Source organism: Myotis brandtii, unplaced genomic scaffold, assembly GCF_000412655.1.
Source record: "Myotis brandtii unplaced genomic scaffold, ASM41265v1 scaffold466, whole genome shotgun sequence".
Taxonomy (NCBI): domain Eukaryota; kingdom Metazoa; phylum Chordata; class Mammalia; order Chiroptera; family Vespertilionidae; genus Myotis; species Myotis brandtii.
The window spans coordinates 1,423,369-1,445,199 of record NW_005367809.1 but is presented as its reverse complement, the minus strand read 5'-3'; positions in this window follow the sequence as shown (position 1 = coordinate 1,445,199).

The following is a 21,831-nucleotide window of genomic DNA, read 5'->3' as shown; positions in this document are numbered from 1 at the left end:
TATGCATGTATATGAGCATAACCAATGGACACAGACACTAGGGGGGTGAGGGGATGTGCTGGGGGGTAGGGGTGGCCAGGAAAAGGTCAATGGGGGGAAAAGGAGGCATATATAATACTATATGTGATACTTTAAACAATAAAGAATTTAAAATAAATTGAAAAATGGATCTGCATTATGACCCAGCAATTCCACTTCTGGGAATATACCCAAAGAAACCCAAACTAGTAATTTAAAAGAACATATACACCCTTATGTTCATTGCAGAATTATTTACAATAGCCAGGATTTGGAAGCAGCCCAACTGCCCAAACAGTTGATGAGTGGATAACAAATCTGTGGTACATTTACAAAATGGAATACTTCTCAGCCATAAAAACGAAGGAAAACTTACCTTTTGTGACAGCAGGGATGGATTTGGAGAATATTATGCTAAGTAAAAATTCAAGTCTTACAGTCTAAAACCCTTAAAGCTAGACTTTAAAAAAATTGTGAACTCATGATGGTAACATTTTGAATGATAGCTAGGAGATGAAGTCTTCTGGCATCCTCTTAATTTCACCAGATATCATTTATCATAAGCATTTGACTTTATCAATCATAATATATGACTAAAAACTGTTTATATTTATTCTAGGTGATCTCTAATTTCTTGTTGTTGCTGTTCAAAGTTCATGCTGTTAGGAGATGATGCTCAAAGAGTTGAGGAAGAATGAAGGAAATAAGAGTGCTTCAATTTTATATTTTCTGTTTTTACTAGTATTATTTGAGTTTTTATATCTGGTTCTTTTTAATAATAAAATAAGTTTCTATAATCTTTTAACATCACAAATACCTTTTTATTTTATCTTATGCTGCTAGACTCTAAATTCCATGGCAGAGGCATTGTATCTGTCCTTTGTTCACCATTATGTATCTATATTGTTCTAGTCGGATAGAAGCTGTTCATTTAGTATATGCTGAAAAATAATATATATTAAATGAAACATATAAAATTAATATTCAATTACCATTTATTACTTGCTATTTGATTCATTCAAATATATGTACGCATATATTTATATACATGAGAATACATGTACATACACACAAATAAAATGATTATAAGATAGAGTATTTTCAATTGCAGACCATTTCTTAAAATAAATGCATACTTTAGGACACATAGAGAGTACATCTGCAAATTTAGATCAATACCTTATTCTCTGCATCTTTTCAAAAACCTCCTAAGCATCAATTTTAGGTTAAGTTAAATTTAAGGCATTTACCATATATTGACTTTGGAGTCTTCTGGATTACATGCAAATATAAGGTCTGTATATTGATTTCAGGGTCTTCAGCACACTCTCAGTAGCAATTATGTTTTGAACTTATCTAAATAAAAAAATTGATTTCTTTTTAAGTTTCTACGATATGTCCTTGAACTAAAAAGCCTTCAAATTGTATATAGGCATCTACATTAATGATCAGTTTCACTTTCTTTATTTAGGTAGCTTACTCTTCAGAACTTTGGCATTTTCTGTGTAATTTATTTTACAACAAAGTTTTGACTTTATGATCAATTGTATACTGATCTCATAGGGTTTACCTTAGGTGAAAGTCATAACACACAGAAGTAATAAAGCTAACATGGGCACATTAAAATTTTCATGGTTTAGCAACACTTATCAAAAACACTCATTTGTTACAATATGCTCAGGTAAGGGAATTTTGCACTTTCCCTGGTTTCTAATCCCATTTTATGTATTGGACTTCAGCTCTCTTTTTATCTTTGATTTGTGGATACACTCTTCATTTCACAATTTATAGTGAAATGTGAGGTTTGAGGTGCAGACCAGACTTCTTCTCATGGGTCCTTGTCCAATGAAGTTGAAGAATGAATTCATAGACTAACAGATTTCTTTAATAAAAATGTAGAAGTTTATTGGAAGCATATACAACCTCCATCTGGGCATGGGTGTCCCCAAAGGGAAAAGGTCTCCAAATGAGAAAAGCCTGCTCTCTCTCTCTCTCTTGAATGAGAAAAAAATCTAAATACAAAAAATCTAAAATCTAAAAATTGGTCTCCTGTCCCTTTGCCTCAGTTTTATATATGCTGTAGCTCTTTGTCTCTTCATGCTCCCTTCTAATTGGACCCTTCCTCATTTTATGAACCTGTGCTCTCCTAATTGGCCACTCTGTCCCAAGTAGATCCCGAAAAAGGATGTGGGGTGTTATCCAAGGTGTCCCTTGAGATAAGCTTAACAGTGCAGATGTTGGGACATGCAAGTAGTTGCTAGCAAAGAGGCTACTCTATGCAAGCAGGACCAAGGGCAGGCCTAAGACCGAAAAGACCAGAAGCTTTAATTTCAGTTTTAAGCGTACGCAAAATAATTCAATTAACTGCTGTAGGAATTATACCACATGAAACATATGCAGTTGCAAATCACACAGAACTTTATTACTCAGAAAAGTTCCTGATGCTGCGGGTACAGGCTTGATGGGATCCCAGTGTTGTCCTCTGGGGTCCGGCAGCTGGGCTGGTCCAGTCTGGATGTAGGGGGCTGGTGTTCTTCACCTGAGAGCTCGGTCACTTCTCGATCGGGAGGTACTAGCTGTTTTGTTTTTTTTTTTGTCCTCTGGCAGAGAGAGGAACGTGGAGTGGCGTCACTTGCCAGACTGACAAAAGGACATGCCTTTGTGGCTGTCTTGACAGGTGAGCACTGTTGGCTGGTCAGGACCCATTTTTAAAGCCTGTTCGTACCCACAGCAGTTCAGGTGGCTATCAATGAATTATGTCAATGCACACATGTTAATCTCAAACAGGGCGAGGGCTACATGTGGTTATCTGGGGAGAGTACATCACTCACACAAATGGTTATCTTAGTAAGTCACTCTGAGTCAGTAACTGAAGTTCAAATCCTTATTTTGGGGGTACACACGCTTCAGGGCAGTGGGGAATGTGTCCTTAATATCACATTTTAGGTCTCAGGAAAGTTAACTCAAACATTTTAAAAACTTTTTAACATTTTTAGACATTTTTAAAGCATTTTTAAACATTTCTATATTTTACTACAACACACTCTTTTGTTTTAAAGTCCAAAACCCACATGATGCCCCCACTTCCTCTTCCCCTTATCTTGAAACATTCCTCCATCTCCTATGAAAAGATGTTTCCCTCCTTCCAGCATCTGTGGACATTTCTCTATCCTCTGTGAAAGAATGTTTCCTTCTTCCCGCCTTATCCTTCAGGTATCTATTTTATCTGTTCAGGTTGGAGTTTCTTTTGATCTCCTTTATGGCTCTCTCTCAGTTGTCCTGGCCAGAGATGTTTAATTACCCCTTATGGCTCTCCAAGCTGCTCAGGTCAGCGCTGCTTTTGATCTACCTTATAATTGCTTTAATTGCTCAGGCCAAAGATACCTCTGTCCTTCACATATGCATTCCTCCCCCATGGACCCTCTTTATTCCCTAAACCTGCCTATTTTTTCCTTAGAATTCCTTCCAATATTTTTTCCTGGGATTTGGATTTTTAATCTTTATAGCAAAGCCTGATGCCTTATCAGGGTACTGCATCCAAGTTGTCAATAAAGCTGGATGCTGATAGAATTGAGATGCCACAGGTAATAGAAAAGCAATGAACTCCATTTATTATGTTGTCCTCAGGGATAACGTTAATACAAAGTGATGTAATAATCTATTTAAAATTGTGTGTGTTGTGTGTGTGTTATATGTGTTTTTAAAGTACAATTATCAGATTAACACAAAAATTTATTCAGTGTCAGTAACATCAATTTTAATATTTTCACAAGTAAACTAAATAATTATATCAATGGTTCAGATAAGTATATAAAGAAAATTTTAAATTAAGTATTATTTTAAAATAAATTACTTTAAACATTTCTGTAATTTGAAATTCAAATTACAGAAATATATTTTAGTCAATAAATAGGAAACTGTAAAATGTATCTTTATCTGTCAAATCATATTAAATGAGCAAACATTATTAAATAAAAAATGCTAGGGAATCAATTATATTGGTAGCATGAAGAAACATATTGGATGCCAGATATACTCATCAGACTATGTAATTTGTACAAAGTAATGCAAAATGTGACTGACAAAACATATTATAATGACTTTTGAAATGAATATCTATTAGAAATTATACTTTACTTCTATCAGAATGTAATATAATCCTAAAATTTAGGAATGTAAATGTATTGACATTAAGGCACAATCTTTTACATTTAGAGAAATCAGTATTTCTTTTTACAGTGGTGCTAAAATTTGTACGATATAGGAAATTTGTAAATAAGATAAACACTTTTAGAAAATAAAAATTCCAAAGAATTACAATGATCTTAAAAACACACACAGTACTTAAAGTTATTATTTTGAAAACATTTAGAGTCTTTGATAGAGTCATTGAAAGAAGACAAAAGAATTCTCAAACATCTACTCGATCATGAGTCAATAAAGCACCAGGAAATCTGGCTTCATGGTTTGCTGTTCCCACTAACAAAAGCAATTTGCGGGCTGAAAACAAGTTGTGGTGCATTGTCTGCTTAAATAAATTGCAGGGGCAATAATCCAAGGTTCTCATTTGAAGATATAGGTGCTTTTTCTGAAGTTAAATGCAGTGAAACCTATTACATTTGTGTCTTATTAACCAGCTTCAAATAGGGCTATGAAACACTTTGTTCTCACTTTGTAGGAAGCCCTGGAGACATCCTTTTGCTGCTAAAAGATTTGTCTTTGCCACATTGTTTGGTAAATTTTCATTTACTGCAATAAACGAAGTCAGGGAGATTTTGGAGAGTGGTGGGCTGCTTTAGCTCACTGGGAAAGAAAGCCATTATAATATACAGTCCTTTTTCTTCCTGATTGAACAATAAGATATCATTCAAAACAAATGTTAACTGTTATTTGTGCCTGAGAATTTTGCAAATAAAATGGACAACTGTGATTAAAAATTAAACATCTGCAAGTCAAATGCAAGCTTAAGATAATTAATTTGCTTGTAATTTAGGTTAAAATATGAACTGGCCCATGTAACTAATGATTGTCTGTAATACAATTGAAAGTTTAACATGGTGATCCGAGGGCAGGCTAAATAGCCATCTCAGATGGCAATTAAAGAAAATTGAATTTATGTTAAGGAAAAGGGGCTGAGGGATAGGATATCCAAAGGGAAGGGCTGCACAGCACCCAGCTACGGGGGCATTGGGTCAGTGATGGCAGCACCCATGAGCTGGAGGTTCATCCTTATAGGTGGTCACTGGCAGGAAGCTCTTGTCATCGGGGGTCTGAGTCAGTGGGCTTGGAAAGCAGATGGAATGCAGCTGTGTGGTCAGGTGTCTTCAGGACAGTTTCCATTCCCTGTATGGTCTGACTCCTGGTGTCTAGAAAGTTTGTCCTGATACGCAGAATGGCAAAGCTCAGACTCTCCTGTGGGTTCTTGTCCTACGAAGATTGAAGAACAAAATTCATGGACTAAAAGATTTTAAGCAAAAGTGTGGCAGTTTATTGTAATAGCATACAAACTCCCCCTGGGGAGGGGTCCCCAAATGGAGAAAACCTGCTCTCTCTCCCTCTCTAAAGTGGGAAACACCTGGTCCTTTTGAGTCTTTGTCTCAGGGTTTAGAAATCCTCGCAGCTCTTTGTCTGTTCATCCCACTTTCTAATTGGACCCTTCCTTATTTTATGTCCCTTGTGTTTTCCTAATTGGCTACTTTCCCGTTCCCTGCATGGTATCAGTTTCAAAGTTCACCTGGTGCCCCCTCTTCTCCTTCCCCTTAACATTCTTACAGACAATCTGGCAGCTTGGAGCTGTCTCTGCCCGTCATGTATGCATCCCTCTCCCATGGACCCCTCTTTTCCTAATCTGCCTCTCCTATCTCCTTTCACTTCTGTGGAGGGAAGGTTACAAATGGCATTGAAGGATTGTATTTCCCTATAGTCCTAATAGCAATGTAGTGATAATAATATCTTTTAAATTGTGCAATTTTAAAGAATTGTTATTGATTCATTCGAATCAGAATTGAAAATACCCATTTTGTTCCCCAAAACATAAACACCTCAATGGAAGGATTGACATTGGTTCCTAAGAAAACTAAATAAATAACTTAGATATAGTAAACCAGGCTTAGAAAAGAAAATCTATGTTTGATTGGTTGTTTTAGGCTTCATAAAGTGCCAAAGGAATCGGAGTAAGTTTTCTCTTCTCTAAGAACACATTAATGTGTTTAAGAAATTGGTGAACTTTTAGATCAGATTTATTTGGCAGAAACTTTGAATTTAGAAGCTTCTTGAATAAAATCCAGAGCAAATTCACTCTTTTTGAATCTCAGAAATGTTTATGGGTAACATAGTCATGATCCTTGCTTTAAGGAGCTTTGAAGAGGGTTGAGACAAAAAGTATTACATTATATCATGCCACCACCCACCCCAGGTTCTCTGTTTGCCATCGGGCAATTGGAACCTGCTGGTCAGGGGAAGGAACTGAGAGGTTGGGGGAAGCTCCTGCATTGAGTGTCTGCCCCCTGGTGGTCAGTGTACTTCATAATGACTGGTCGTTCTGCCATTCTGTTGATTTGCATATTACCCTTTTATTATATAGGGTACACCTAACAGATAAGTAAATTAATGCACCAAATGAGTGAATGATTAAAATTAAAATTGCCGTAATATGTAGCATAACATGTAAAAGACCTTAGAAAGCTTTGGTGTAGTAATTATTGCATTTATATGTGCTTCCATTAGGCATTAAAACAACAATAAAAACAAAACTCCAACTAAGATCTGGTATCATAAAAAGCACATTTTGTGTTGAACATGTTTGTATTTCTATAGGCATTCAATCATGTTTACTAACTTGAAAAAATGAAAAAAAAAAGCCAACACATGTTCTATATTATTTATGTATTTCAAAAAATGAAAACCACTGACTTAGCCACGCCTTCTCATTTAGTAGCTGAAGCTATTAGGGTCAAGTGACTTTAAATCCCTTTGCTTTCTCAGACAGCTAATTAATGGCAGGTCTCCAGCCTCCTGGAATCTAATCTGATGCATTATTCTTTAGAATTCTCTACTTCCCTATTTGGACCATTCTTCTTGATGAGACTGAATACAAAGATGGAAAAAAACAACAAAAAAAAAACTGAATGAGACTGGAAGGGTTGATTGTCAGAGTTTCAGTGAATAACCCAGAGGTTCAAAGCTTTCAGAACAGTTGTGAACATTCCCTGAAAGTTAATGACCTGCTGTTTTGTTCCCTTATAAATCATTGAAATGCCAGCATACAATAGTCAAGAGTTTAGTCACAAGAACACAATGCAGACATAGTTATAATAAGGCAACACATTCATAACTGAAAGGGCTTAGTGTGACTGGTTTAAAAAGCAATGCACAGCAAAATTGGTGATGTTGACTTTTTATTTTTTAACTTCCGGGTATTATAAAAGAGAAAACAAAACAATTTTCAAAAAAAGATTGGGAAAGAAAATAAATATAACTTAGTAAGTAAAAGAGTATATGTCAAGATCAAATGGGAAAAACTAAAGCAAAGAGAAAGACTTTTCATAGAATTTGTATTATTTAGTGCAGCAAGTAAAAATTTACTTATATCCTTACAGAGTTTACTATTCAGAAGGCAGAATAAATACATGATAATACAGGGTGGGGCAAAAGTAGGTGTATAATTGTGAGTATATGAAAGGCAGGGTTTATTTTTTGTGTTATTATTTATTAATTATTATATTATTTTCCATTTGAACAAGTGTATATCTACTTTGCCCCATCTTGTACTTAAAACATTTTCCAAGGTTGTTATATAATGTAATGTAAATAGTATAACTATTAATCCTTACAATAACCTAATGAGGTAGCTGCTGTAATTATCTATCGTTTTCACTTGGGGAACTTGACAATTAAGTAAATTGTCCATAGTGTTATAGGTAATCATTGACCTTAATGAGGTTCACAGTGGTCAGTCTGACTTCAGAGAAGTATTGACAGAACATTATGCTTTACTGCTTCTGAATCTCTGAGCTATACTTTATAAAGACATAAGATGGTTAGGTAGGAAGTTATGATACAGGGTTTTTGGACTGGAACATGTGGTGTTCACCTGGGCAGGATGGCTCCCCAGATTCTTTGTCCATCTGAGTCGATGAATGAATCCACAGACAGAAGATGGTATAGCAAAGGTGGAGTTTTATTGAAGAACAAGTACAGACTCCCACAACACAGACTTGCACGTGGGGAGGGGGAAAGAGCCCCACCAACTTCCTGTTTCCAAGGTTTATAAAGGCTGCAAGTCCCTATGTCCTGATATCCCCTCTGATTGGACAATATTCCCTTTTGAATCAGTTACTATAGTAACTCCTGAGATCAAACCCCACATGGGACCTGTGAGGCCCTCCTCCCTGATTGTTCTCCTATTCCCTTGGGGCTTTTTCCCTCCTTCTTTATTTTGTAAATATAGACCTATTGGCTACTCTCAGTTCCCTTGTCTTATGGAAATGTACCCTTTTGCAACTCTGTAGCCTGGTGTTTTTTCTTCATGGACCCCCAATTCTAAAAATTCCCTAAACCTGCCTATTTCACCCCTATTTCAGTTAGATCTGAGCAGCTGGGGTGGGCCTGCCCTGGGGTCCTGACAGGGGTGGGACCAGCATTGGCTTCAGACCGTTCTCTGAGTGGCCCAGCTGACCACCAGCAGGCAGGTTCAGAGCCAGCCAGTTCTTGGCACAAGCTCAGAGGAAAAGGATATGACCTCAATGCCAATGTGACCTGACTAGGGCCCTGGATTAATTATAATAAAATTTGCATTTTGGTTTTGACCTCACCCCCTGTTGGTTTTTCTGTATACATTACGGGAAAGGCCTGCCAAGAAGAAGGTAGTTTCTGTCAATCATCCCTGAATGCAAATGAAAGGCTCCACCCAGAAAATCCCTTTTTTAAACCCAGGAGGTGGGGGCCAGGCTCTCTCTCTGTGTACTCTACCTCCAAGGTCCATGCCCATGCCATTCCCTTTCCCTTCCCTTCCCCCACAGGCATGTATCCCCCCAACATGTAAGGGACCCCATGAGACTTGCAACCAGGGGACAAATGGGCATCTGCAGCTTGTCCTGGGCTACCCCCTGAACCTGTGCCCAAGGCCCCCTTTTCTCTAATTTCCCAGTGAGCTAAAGCAGCCTGCCATTCCCTCTCTCTCTCTCTCTCTCTCTCTCTCTTGACTGGCCAGCTCCTTATTTGGAATGTGTCTTCAATAAACCCCATTTTGCTTTACCTCTATTTTTGTTGACCTTAAAATCTTTTCTGCATCCATGAAAAGAAGCAAGGTCCCAATTGGTAACAAGGTCAGCATGCAATAAACTGTGATGTAAAACAAATAAAAATAAAATAGTAAAGGCATGCAGGAAAGAGTCAATTATTTTCAACTTGGGATACTAAAAGCTTAACTAAATTAGTGAAAGGAGTTTTTAGGGGTGAAATAGTCAGGTTTGGAAATTTGAGGAATTAAGGAGTCCATGGAAGAAGCACAGGGCTACAGAGCTGCAAAGGGTACATTTCTATAAGATAAGGGAGCTGGGATCTACAAAAAGTATACATTTACAGAATAAAGGGAAGGCAGCCCCTCATCAGAGAGGGAAGAAAAAAGCCCAGAGGAAATAGGGAAGTAATAAGGGAGAAGAAGGAGGGAACCTCAAGTACTTCGTAAGGTTTGAGCTCTGAAATTGCTATGATAACCAATCTAAGCAGGATAGTGATCAATCAGAGGGGATATCAAGGCACAAATATCTGCAGCCTTGATAAACCGAAGAAAAAGGGACTTTGTGGGACTCTTTCCCCCTCCCCACGTGGAAGTCTGTGCTAGTTTCTCAATAAATGTCCACCTTTTACTATACCACCTTTCAACCGTGGTTGCATTCTTCGACTCCACTGGACAAGAGCCCGAGAACCATCCTGCTCAGAGGAATACTATGCGTTCCAGTCCAATTTTCCCATATCATTAGTGACACTTAAAATTGGCTTAGGAAATCTGAAGGCGGGAAAGAGAGACAGAAAAAAAAGGTTGTATGAACAAATACACAACAAAGTAATTATTCATAAACTACTTTAATCTACATTGCAGCTACATAAATATCTTGCTACAGATTCCCTTTAAAGTTAACTAGATTTTTCACCTGCTATTTCTTCTTGTCTACCACCTACAAGATTCAATAAAACTATCTAATTATTCATTTATATACTCAGCCCAAATATGGAGAATTTTTAGTATGTCCATCTGTAAGTGAATGAGAAAGAAAAATTAAGCTGCAGACTTTGCTCATTCAAAGCATGTGGTGCTGGGAAAGATTCAAAAAATAAAATTTTATCTGTAATTTATATGTTATTTGGTAGAAGAAACTCAGGAGTTTAAAAGAATCAAACTAAGTCTCCTAAGGTTCTGGAGAATCTATACTAATAAAAGGGTAATATGCTAATTAGACCAGGAGACCTTCTGGGAGACCTTCTGGACATCCTTCTGGACAAAGTCATGGTGGAAGGGCCAAGGCAGAGGCAGTTAGTGGTGATTAGGCCAGGAGGGGAGGGCAGTTGGGGGTGATCAGGCCAGCGGGGGAGTGGTTAGGCAGCAATCAGGCCAGCAGGCAGGGAAGCAGTTAGGGGCTATCAGGCTGGCAGGCAGAGGTCTTTCAGTTGGGGGTAAGCAGGCCGGCAGGGGGGGGCAGGTGGAGGTGAGCAGGCCGGCAGTGGGGGCCAGTTGGGAGTAAGCAGGCCGACATGGGGGGCAGTTGGGGGCGAGCAGGCCAGCAGGCAGAGTGGTTAGGGGTGATCAGGCAGGCAGGCAGTTGAGGAGTTAGGAGCCAGTGGTCCCAGATTGAGAGAGGGATGTGTGACTGCTGGTTTAGGCCCCATCCCTTTGAGATGGGGCCTAAACCGGCAGCCGGACATCCCCACCGTGTACATATTTCCTGCACCGGGCCACTAATATTCCTATAGAAAGAGATGCTGAAGCAAGTTCTGGAATATAACTAGGAGTAAGAGAAATTAAACTACAACAAAAATAACAGTCTAGGTGAAGTGAGCAAATGTGAATTATGGAGGAGAGAAAGCCCCTATGCCATTCTCTAAAACATATAATATATCATTCAAAATAACTCTAACTCAACTTGTTAGTGAGACAAAGATTTTACAGAATGTAGGATCAACATCTACTACACTAATTGGGTCTTTCACCTGCTAGTTCTTATCTACAATTTATAATTAGGCATGATCTCTGCAAGCAGAGAGGGCCCAGGAGGGATTGTCAAACTCTCTGTTGAAATATTTAAGAACCTGAAAAACTGTATAAAAAAGGCACTAAAAATGATCTGTGAGCAAATCAGAGACTGAAATGAATGGAAATAAATGTATCTTGTATCATATACCTTGCTAAACAAAGAGGAACAAAATAAAAAGTGACATGCTTGTATATCTAGAAAAGAATAACTCCTGGGAGACAGTGTAGTTGGCAAGCTAGCCAAGGTAACCTTGCCACCTGTTAAATGTTACAAGTTGCATACAGAATGTCGCTTACAAAAACAAAATTTCCGTGAAAGGTAAAGCGATGTGAAAAATGCTTTGCTCTTCTCAGTGCTTTCTTCAATTCACCCAGCCAGAGTAAGTTACTTTTTCACGCTCCCTTAACACTTAGTACAAGTGATAATTATAGCCCTTAGCAAATTTTATCATAAATTCCATGTTTAGTTCTTTTCCTGTGCATTAGGTTTTGAACTATTTTAATAGATAATGCATGAATTAATTATTTATTAACTAATTAACTGATGAGAAAGTTGAACGTATATTTTTTAGGAACTCATGCATTATTTTCTTTTATACGTCATTATTTTATGAATGACTAATTTAGAAGTAAACTAATTCAAACAATTTTCATAAAATATTTGATACATGATTTTTGGACTGGAACACCTGATGTTCCCTAGATTCTTTGTCCATTGGAAATCAAAGAATGAATCCGCAGACTGAAGATGGTATAGCAAAGGTGGAGACGTATTGAAGAACAAGTACAGTCTCTCATGTGGGGAAGGGGAAAGAATCTCACAGCATAGTTTCCCCCATGGGGAGGGGGGAAGAGTCCCACTGAGCTCCTGTTTCCAAGGTTTATAAAGACTGCAGTTCCTGTATACAAGCATGTCACTAAAAGCAATTAAACTCTTGTCAATTAGCTTCAAATCTACCCATTTACATTCTATTTTGGAATGCTTGGGCCAGGATTCTTCAAACCACATTTTCTTTGTCAACTGACTTCTCTTATTTTCTGCCAGATGACCATACTATAAAAGGTAGGAAGGGAAAAAGATAGGTGTACTTTTTTCTCTCCCTCTGCTTCCTTGGCTCTTTACCTTGGAAACATTGGGTTGTTGTCCAGTTATTTTTAGAACTCAAAGCCAAACGTGCTACATTTTCTCAGAACTGTCATTGCTATCCAGACAAGTGATCCCTGAACATATCCCAGTTGTACAAGGCCCCTGCTCACCACTCCTGAGGTACCAGCACCAGCCAGGAAACACCCCCTCCTTGAGGTCTGACCCACATTGACAGGGACTCTTCCTTTCAGTGTCTCACCTTGGATAATCCAAATATTATCTGTTTTTCTTGAGAGTTTTCATTTTGCTTTTCCAGACATCCCAATACTATGTAAAAAATAGCCTATATTAAAATTTCTTGACCTAAATGCTTAGCGCGGTTTCCCTTTTCCTGATTGTGCAATAATTGGTATTAGATTCAGTACTTGATGTTAGAAATGACCCCAAGAAAACAAAACCATAAACATGCGATTATGGGTTTGTTTGGTTATATTTTGTCTTAAGAACACTAATAAGTTCCTTGAAATTGAAAAATGAAATATTAGTAGATTTTCCTAGTGATAAAATTTATTAAACTTAATACCTGTTATTGACTGTGAAGTAATGATTACTGAAGCAAATGCACTGTGGAGGGGAGCAAGAGGGTGTTGTACATAGCCCTTATGTTTGTAATGAAGGCTACAGGATTAGTGAGTAGAATGTTTGATTGTGAATGCCCCAAAGAGCTTATGTAAGGAAAATTACAAGCTTACAACTCCACATTTTCAGTGCACATAATAGTCAGAGAACCAGAGAGCTCCTATGGCAGATTTAAAAGAACCACATAACCATCTCATATTTCTATAGCTGTAGGGCAGAGCTCACTGAATATCAAATCCAGAATGTAACTATATAGCTTTCAAAATTGCAGCATATCTTTAATTCATAGTTTTACTCAACCTATTAGGTGAAGCATTGATTTTGAAAGAGTAGGACCCTATGATTACAGTCACATAGATACAATCAGATGAAGCTGAGAATATTGAATCCTTAATTTTTTCTGAGCTGTCCTTGTTTGCAGAGAGATGTCTGCCCTAAGGATACCAATGCCCTTCAATGTCTAAGGAAATAAGCTTTACCTCCCTTGAAGACCATTTATTAATCTCATCCCAGGCAGCTGACTTGCAAAGGGCTATTTGTTTCAGTCTAAACCCATCCTGACCTCTTGTTATATCCTCTAGAACAAAAAATGGTTATATCTCAGGGAGATAAGTACCTTACCTGACTTAGTGTAGATAGGCTATCCTGCAAAATATTCCAATATTAGTCTACTTTATATCATAAAACACATGTGAATATGTTTTGGAATTATAATAATGGTAGAATGAGAGGAATGGAATAAAACTCTATAGTAAGTTGAATTTCTATAAATGTATGTAACATATAAAGATTTAAGATGCTAGTTTCCACAGAAGGATTGGCTATAAGAATTTGCTTGATTGTTTGACTGAGACTTGGATTTACTGGTGGCCTACATTTAATGAGGCTGGGAGGTCAGTACTCTTCTGGTTTAATAATGGTGGAAAAAAGAATTCAAAGCCTTAGGGAGTTCAACCTTTATATTGAATTTATCATATGTTATATATACCAATTTACTCACTCTATTCTCCAATCAAGGGAGTGAGCCCAGTGGCACTGCTAAAAGGCATTGAGAACTGTATCTGTGTGGAGGTTGCCAGCACACAAGAACTCCCTGTGGTAGCTGTCCTCTGGAGGCTGGGTATGGTGGAGGGAGATGCTGTCCTAAAGATGGGCTTCAGAATTCCAATAGCATCAAAGATGACGTGTCAGAATAATGAGGTTGAGTAGCAGCACTTAATGGCAAGAGGTAAAGTGGATATAATGTACCTAATGAGCAGTAAGGACAAATTGGTAAAGATATTTGATAGGGAAAGGTAATAACTCATCTCTGAGGGGATTAAAATATTACTGTTACCTTCAACTACTTGGAAATTCTGGATTGGTAATCCTATGACATCTTAAGTTAAACTCACTTGTTTGGCCTGTATAAAGGCAGATGGATCTCTGAAAAAAATATTGTGAATTTTAGTTTTTTTTATATGTAAGTTTATTACAGGATATATGTACAACTATTAATCAAGAACATACTTTGTTATTTTTCTCAATATACCAAGTTCACCAGAAGCAGATTGCCATTGCCTGGAGGGTAAACCAGTACAACTTTATGATCTGTTTTCAAGGCTACATCAATTCTCCTACTTTAGCCATAATCTAGTCTGCAAGAATCATGACAGTAGTGCTGACAAACCACAGAACAATTTACACTGTTCACCTATATTGATGAGACCTTGCTTATTAAATATAATGTCCAGGAAGTAGCATGGCCATAAAATGTACAGTAAAAAAAAGTGTGAACCAGAGGTTCAAGTCAAACCCCACAAAATTGTCCTGCGATCTTAATACATGTTTTGGGTGTCCACTGGTCTAGAGAATGTAAATATAACCCCTCCAGTGGCACTTTGAATCATTTACATGTAACAAATAAGGCTGCCAGTGTTCAGTGAGTGAGGCCAAGAGCAAGAGAAAGCAGCTTAGAAAGTCATGTTTTCAATAAAAGTTATGATGCCATGAGCTTTCTGTATAGCAGTTCCACGGGTATGAAAACTATCTGTAGCAAAAAGGGTTTTCCACATGCTCAATGAAATGTTTGGCAAGGCACAACAGGACATCAACAATTCCAAAGACTATTTTGAAGCAACAGCTTGCCCTCTTCTGCATATAACATTTTTTTCCCACTTCCTTATGAGAAATATTTTCTAGCTTGCTACTGGACTCTGTATAAATTGAAAAGGATCACAAGACATCAAGGGATCATGCAGCTTGACCTACCAATTTGGATTGGTGTCTTCTGACCTACCAAACCATAAGGTAGAGATGCTCAAAAGCCATCCATCATTCTATGTAAATGATGCATAAGAAATTAGGTTCAAGCAGGTAAATGAGGTACAAGGAAGATGAATAGGCAAGTGGATCAGATTCCTTTAATATATTTTCTTGAAAAATCATCACTCCTCCTCTGATGGCCTTTTTCAGAGTTCCTCATGACAGGTTGACTAAAGAGTAAACATCTTAGGACCTTATTTTAATATAATGTAACCATATAGAGACTACTGCAGTAATTAGCCCCAATCAGAAATGTGTTCTTGAACGACAATGATGAGTGGAAATCATCTCAGTGGGTAGAACATCAATATATACTATATTTTGTATTTACTTTTTGTCTAGAAATAGATGGACATTTAGATCTATATTAATTATGGAAAGTAGCTAATTATTTGGCTGTAAGGTCAGGAACTTGGAAAATGAGTAGACAACAGAATTAGAAAATTGGTGTCAGTGGGTTTAGAGGAATATATCAATAGACTTTATAAATGTGAAAAATATAAAGATGCATGTCTACCATTGAATGCTTATCTGACAAAAGTTTATCTAATTCAGAGGAGGCTTTTAATAATCAGCCGACAACATGACCTCCCCTTTAGACATCAGTCAGTCTCTTTCTCCAGCTACCCTAACGCTTGCTCAGTAGCTTTATTTACAAATTGGCCATGCTGTGAGGATGGGGCTCTGCATACGCTAAGCAATGTGGAATTTCCTCTCTAAAACTCATTTGCTATCTCTATTGCTGAGTTTTTAACTTTACAACATCAGAGAACAATTCTGAGGCCATGATACAGCATCATTCCAAGTGATTATTGGATCCTATCTCATGGGGAGGCAAATGATTTGTTCCCACTGGATAGAAAGATACTTCAGCTATTTGCCTTTCCTGAAAATAATATTTTTTATGGGCACCACCATCTATGGACTCACTGTTTCTGAGAAATGAAATTACTTTGCAGCAAATAAATGTAGAACAGGGCATATGCCATAAAATCCACAGGTTTTTCCACATGCTCTATCATCCCAAGCAGCTTCCTTAATAGAAAAGATAAATAACCTACTCTAGGCTCAGTTACTGTGCCAGTTGAGAAATAATACCATACATTTTTATTGTCCTATCTTCCAGAATGTGATCTATGTTTTAAGGTAAGCATCAGAATATGAATTATATCTTCCCATTGCTAGAAATTATACCTTGGAATCAAGGAGTGAAATGAGGAAGGATAAAATTATTATCAGTTTTCTATTGCTGCCATAACAAATGATCACAAACTCAAACATTTGCTAAAACATCACAGGTTATTGTCTCAGAATTCTGTTGGTCAGGAGTCTGATAGGCTTGGATGGTGTCTTGGCTTAGCACCTAACAGGACTGAAATTAGTGTCAACAGTGCAATCTTTTCTGGAGGCTCTGGAACCAAATCCACTTTCTAGATCACGCAGACTTTTATGTCAGAAATCAGTTCCATGTGATTGTAGGACTAAAGTTCCCATTCCTTACAGCTGTCAGCCAAGGTTTCTTCTTATCTTCTATAGGTCACTGCCATATCCTCTCCCTTGGTATTCATTCTCCATCTCAAAATCAGCAATGGTACATTGTGTTCTCATTTGTCATGTCTCTCTGACCTCCACTTCTGCTTCATTTCTCCTCTATTTTTTGGGGGGAGGGGGTCAGCTGCACCTCTCTGAATGGTCTTCTGTCTTAATTTTCTAATTTTGATGGCTCATGTGAATACACTCAGCCCACCAGGGTAATTCAAGATAATGCATTTTAAGATCACCTGGTTAGTCACTTTAATCCCATCACCAAAGTCCCTTCACTGAAGTATCTTAATTTTTGTTGGATAAGCATCTTGGTAGGGACACACATTTTTAGAATTATGTCTACCACACTATTATAACTAATAATTCATTTAGAAAGCATTTCCTACAGCAAAAATGTCAGTTCTGCTTTTTTCCACCAGGACACAAGAACATGGTCCATTGAACTGGAGCTTGAAGTCATCATTTGGCCATTTTAATTCCCTCATTTAACTGAATAGACAAATAATGATAAAGTTATGGGCTGACGTGATTGATTATGATAACTGTGAGGCAAGTGTGTTGCTTACACACATTGTGAATAGGGAAGAGTGGGCTTAGAACCCATATATTTACCTGTGGTGTCACTTAGTACTTCCTTAACTGTATGTAAACATTCATAAAAAACTACAAAAACCAATGAAGGCCAGACTGCTAAAGTGTTAAACCTTTCAAAAATAAAGTTTGAGGTTACCCCATAAGGTAAACAACTCCAACCTTAATTGCTTAAAACAATTAATTGGTAGTTGGGAAAATAATTTTAAAATAACAACTATGGACACGATTAGAGAAAAAAGGATTCTAGCAGGTATACCTATTACCTTCTCCACTTGTTACACACATACACACTGGTAGAAATAATATCTAATTTATTTGTTCCTTTCTCCTATTTTCCTTTTATTACTATAGAGAGAGGAAGTTGTCAGCTAGGAGTTATCTACATGTGTAGCTTTTAGATTGCAATATATCAGTGATGGCAAACCTTTTGAGCTCGGCGTGTCAGCATTTTGAAAAACCCTAACTTAACTCTGGTGCCGTGTCACATATAGAAATTTTTTGATATTTGCAACCATAGTAAAACAAAGATTTATATTTTTGATATTTATCTTATATATTTAAATGCCATTTAACAAAGAAAAATCAACCAAAAAAATGAGTTCGCCTGTCACCTCTGACACACGTGTCATAGGTTCACCATTAACAGCAATATATTCATGTGTGGTGGGGTATAACACCACCAATGGACTAACTAAAACAAAGCCCCAAAATGGATAATACGATATTTGCTGAGTTAGATAAATTGAGTCTTAGCATCTTGTTCTCTCTTTCGGAGAGAGAGTAATAATTTCTGTTCATAAAAAATAATAGCATATTTTTATTTTTAATAATTATTATGTTATACTAATTATTGTATGAGAGTTCATTACAGTGAGAATCTATGTGGATACGATGTACCAAAGGAATGAGGTATGCTGATCATTAAACTATTGTCTCTCAGCTGCAGCATATGGTTTGCTCCCCAGCGTCTTTAACATTAGCCAGATAGCATCCCATGCTTAGCAGTCTAAGCCTGATTTCCATGGGGTCCATTTTTCCAAGTTCTTAAAGCAATACCAATAGCCAGTTAGTGCCTTCCTCAAAGTTTTGAACTTATCTTTGCAAGGCTCATCCAGTGCATTTTTAGGTTCTTACATTCTCTCTTATTTTTTTCCTGTCAGCTACTGGGGATAGTAGCTAGTGTCTGCAGTTGCAAGGTCTATATTATTTCAGTGTTGCCTATTTTTCAAGTTCTGCAATACCTGTAAAAATAATTTCCTATCTTGAAATATATGCTGAGATGCCCAGTGTGGTTTCTGTTTTTCTTAATGTGCCTCAAAGAGAGGGAAAGATATAACAACCAATGAAATAATATAAAAAATAAATAATGAGGTTAGAGAAAGAGAGACAGAGGTAGATCAGATGGAAGAAGAGGAAGGAAAAAAGGAGAGAGAGAAGGAAGGAAGGTCATAGAGTGGAATTACATAGGTTACAAAACAAGGTAACGAAAGAAGTTGACTGAGTTAAGTAGTGAAATTTTATATAATACTAGAGGCCTGGTGCACGAAATTCATGCACTGGAGGGGAGGGTGTCCCCCAGCCTTGCCTGTGACCTCTCACAGTGCAGGAGCCCTGCAATTGATCGCCCCAAAGAGATAGGCCCTTCCCACCCATCTGGGGCTCCTTGATGGATTGCCCCAAAGAGGTAGGCCAGAGCCGCGGGCCCTGCCTCCATACCGCACAAGCAGCGTCAAGCCCCTGCCCACCCCCGCGCGCCTGCTGAGCATGCAGCCTCCTGGTGATCGCTTGTTGAGGCATGAGGGTGTCATGGTGTGAGGGCATCATGACCACATAGGCTTTTATTAATAGGATGATCGGAGAAACACTAAAAGAATGGGACACTAGAGTGAACACTGTACAACTGAAAAGGATTTATGAGTAAGAGATCAAGGAGAGACTTTCACAAAGAGAAAGCAATAAGTATAAAGCAATCTAAGCAAGAATGCAATTGGCTTTAAAAATGGCTGTGGCACATTTACATAGAGAATAATGAATACATTAAAAATGTAGAAGATGAATCTGAAGAAGTTTGCAGATAGAAGATTGTATATGCCTCGGAGGCTATTTTTAGGGGTTAGTTTTTAACTAAGATAAATCTTGGGGCTTAGGGCACAGCCCCCTCCCCACACACACACACACATACACACCAAAAATGTTTCTAAATAAAACACACACAAAAATAGACATATTGTTCTAAATTTCATGAAAATATAGACAATGTATACTAATTGAATTTATGATTAGTGGCTACTCTGACATTCTATTCTATTTTCTAAATTAACTATTTAATTAAATATCATCTCAATCCAACAAATATAAAGTATATATTAATAAAAAGACCATTTCCTAGTACATTTCTTAACCCAAATTGAGAAGTGAAGTAAATGCTCAATAATTATTTATTAAATTTAATTCACCTTTTAAAGTTTGGGATTGAAATTTATACCTAGCATTTGTTTATGAATTTAATTCCAAATAGGAAAATAAATGTGATTACTATGTATTCAATAGTGAACCTGCTTCTAGCAAAGCATGGACATAGCTAACTCAAAACTCATTTTTCCTGTAGTAGATCAGACCTCTGGCCAAAAGATAGAAGCAAAGAAATACAAGCTGTTAGCTTATGACAGAAATGGTTGAAGAAGTAATATCTGTTTCAGTAGGGGACATAAAAGCCTGGTGCAATACTGATCAATGTTACAGTGATTTTGCCATCAGTTTAGTAAAGACATATTTTCAGCATGGAGCATGGAGCATAACATAATGCAACACACCCTGCAAAGTAGAATTGGTATGAGGCTGGGTGCACCGGGATTGCTGCTATGGAAATGCTGACTTCTCCATTAAAAAGTTTGAGCCTAAATTTTGTTGAAATCCAGATGGTTGATTTAAAGCATACCAAAAAGGAGAACCATGAAATGTTCTTAAAGTGTTGAAATGTAATTGAAGTGTCAACTGATTTTTTATTTGCAAGGTAAGCAGTGTTTCATGATATCCTTTTTATTTTTATGTAAAGAAACCGAAAAGCATTTCTTAGTGGAACCAGAGGGCTTAATAATGAGAGAGAACTTTTGAGGCAATAACAGTCAAATTGAAAAGTCGTTTTCCAAAATATGATCGAAAAGAGGACAGAGACATCTAGCAAAATAATGTTTCTTCCACCGTGAAGGTAACTTGTTCTGTGAAGTTTAATTCTCTGCTGTGTATTAATCTATGTAATTGTGTAATGGTTCTGGCATACATGCTTCATTCTATCAATTCAACCAAGGTGTTTTTGAGTGACATTACACATGGAAGATACAATTAATGATATTAGCAGCAGTAGAAGAGGGAGAAAAAATTAAACTGATATAAAACAAAGTTTTTCTACCTGTTTTACCATCTACTGATAGATATTACTTTCTGGGAAAAATTAACAAGTGAAAAATAATTGAAAATGCAATGAAAGTTTTGTAGTTGCAAATAAGAAAACAGATGCCATTTTGATGGCTGTCTTTATTTTTTTCCATATAAAAGATAGAAGTAATCATTATGACATTAAGTACATCATATTGTTGTTATACACTACATTGAAACAATTGTAAGTCATTACTGATTTCTGAGATAACTGTGTTTGGACCCACAGTTATATCATTTTTAGGGATAATAAAAAATAGAAAACACATCATCAATCTATATCCCTAAAAATAATTTTCCAGGAAAATCATGAAAGACATTTTTGCCAGAGAGAAGATAATTTACTCTCAATATAAAATTTATTGTTTATCACTTCAAAATATAAATTGATTCAAATTTCTTATCATGTAAATTTCTGGTACCAATAAAATAACAGTTTATGCTTTATTAAATCATTTTATAATTTACAGTGGGCTCAATTCAATTTAATTTACTATTTCTCAACATGTTTTGAGCACTTACATGATGTTTTGTGTTATTTTAGGTATAAAGATACATAGATAAATCATCATTATCTTCATTTGCTTGCATTCCAGTGAGTGAGAAACCTAAAGATGTAATTATGATATAAAATGAGATTTTAGATGATAAAAGTTTACAAGAAGTGCCTCAGGAGCATAGGGAAATTTAGTTTTGTCTGATTTTAGACATAAGGGGGTTTCAGGTTTTGTTGTTGTTATTGTTTATTATTTTAATCCTCACCTGAGAAGTGAGGATATTTTTTCCATTATTTTTAGAAAAAGCATACGGGGAGGGTGGGAGACAAAGAGAGAGAGAGAAAAAAATATTAATGTGAGAGAGACACATCAATTGGTTGCCTCCTGCACATTCTCAGTCTGGGGAGGCAATCGAACCTGCAAACCAGTATGTGCCCTTTACCGGGAATCGAACATACTAC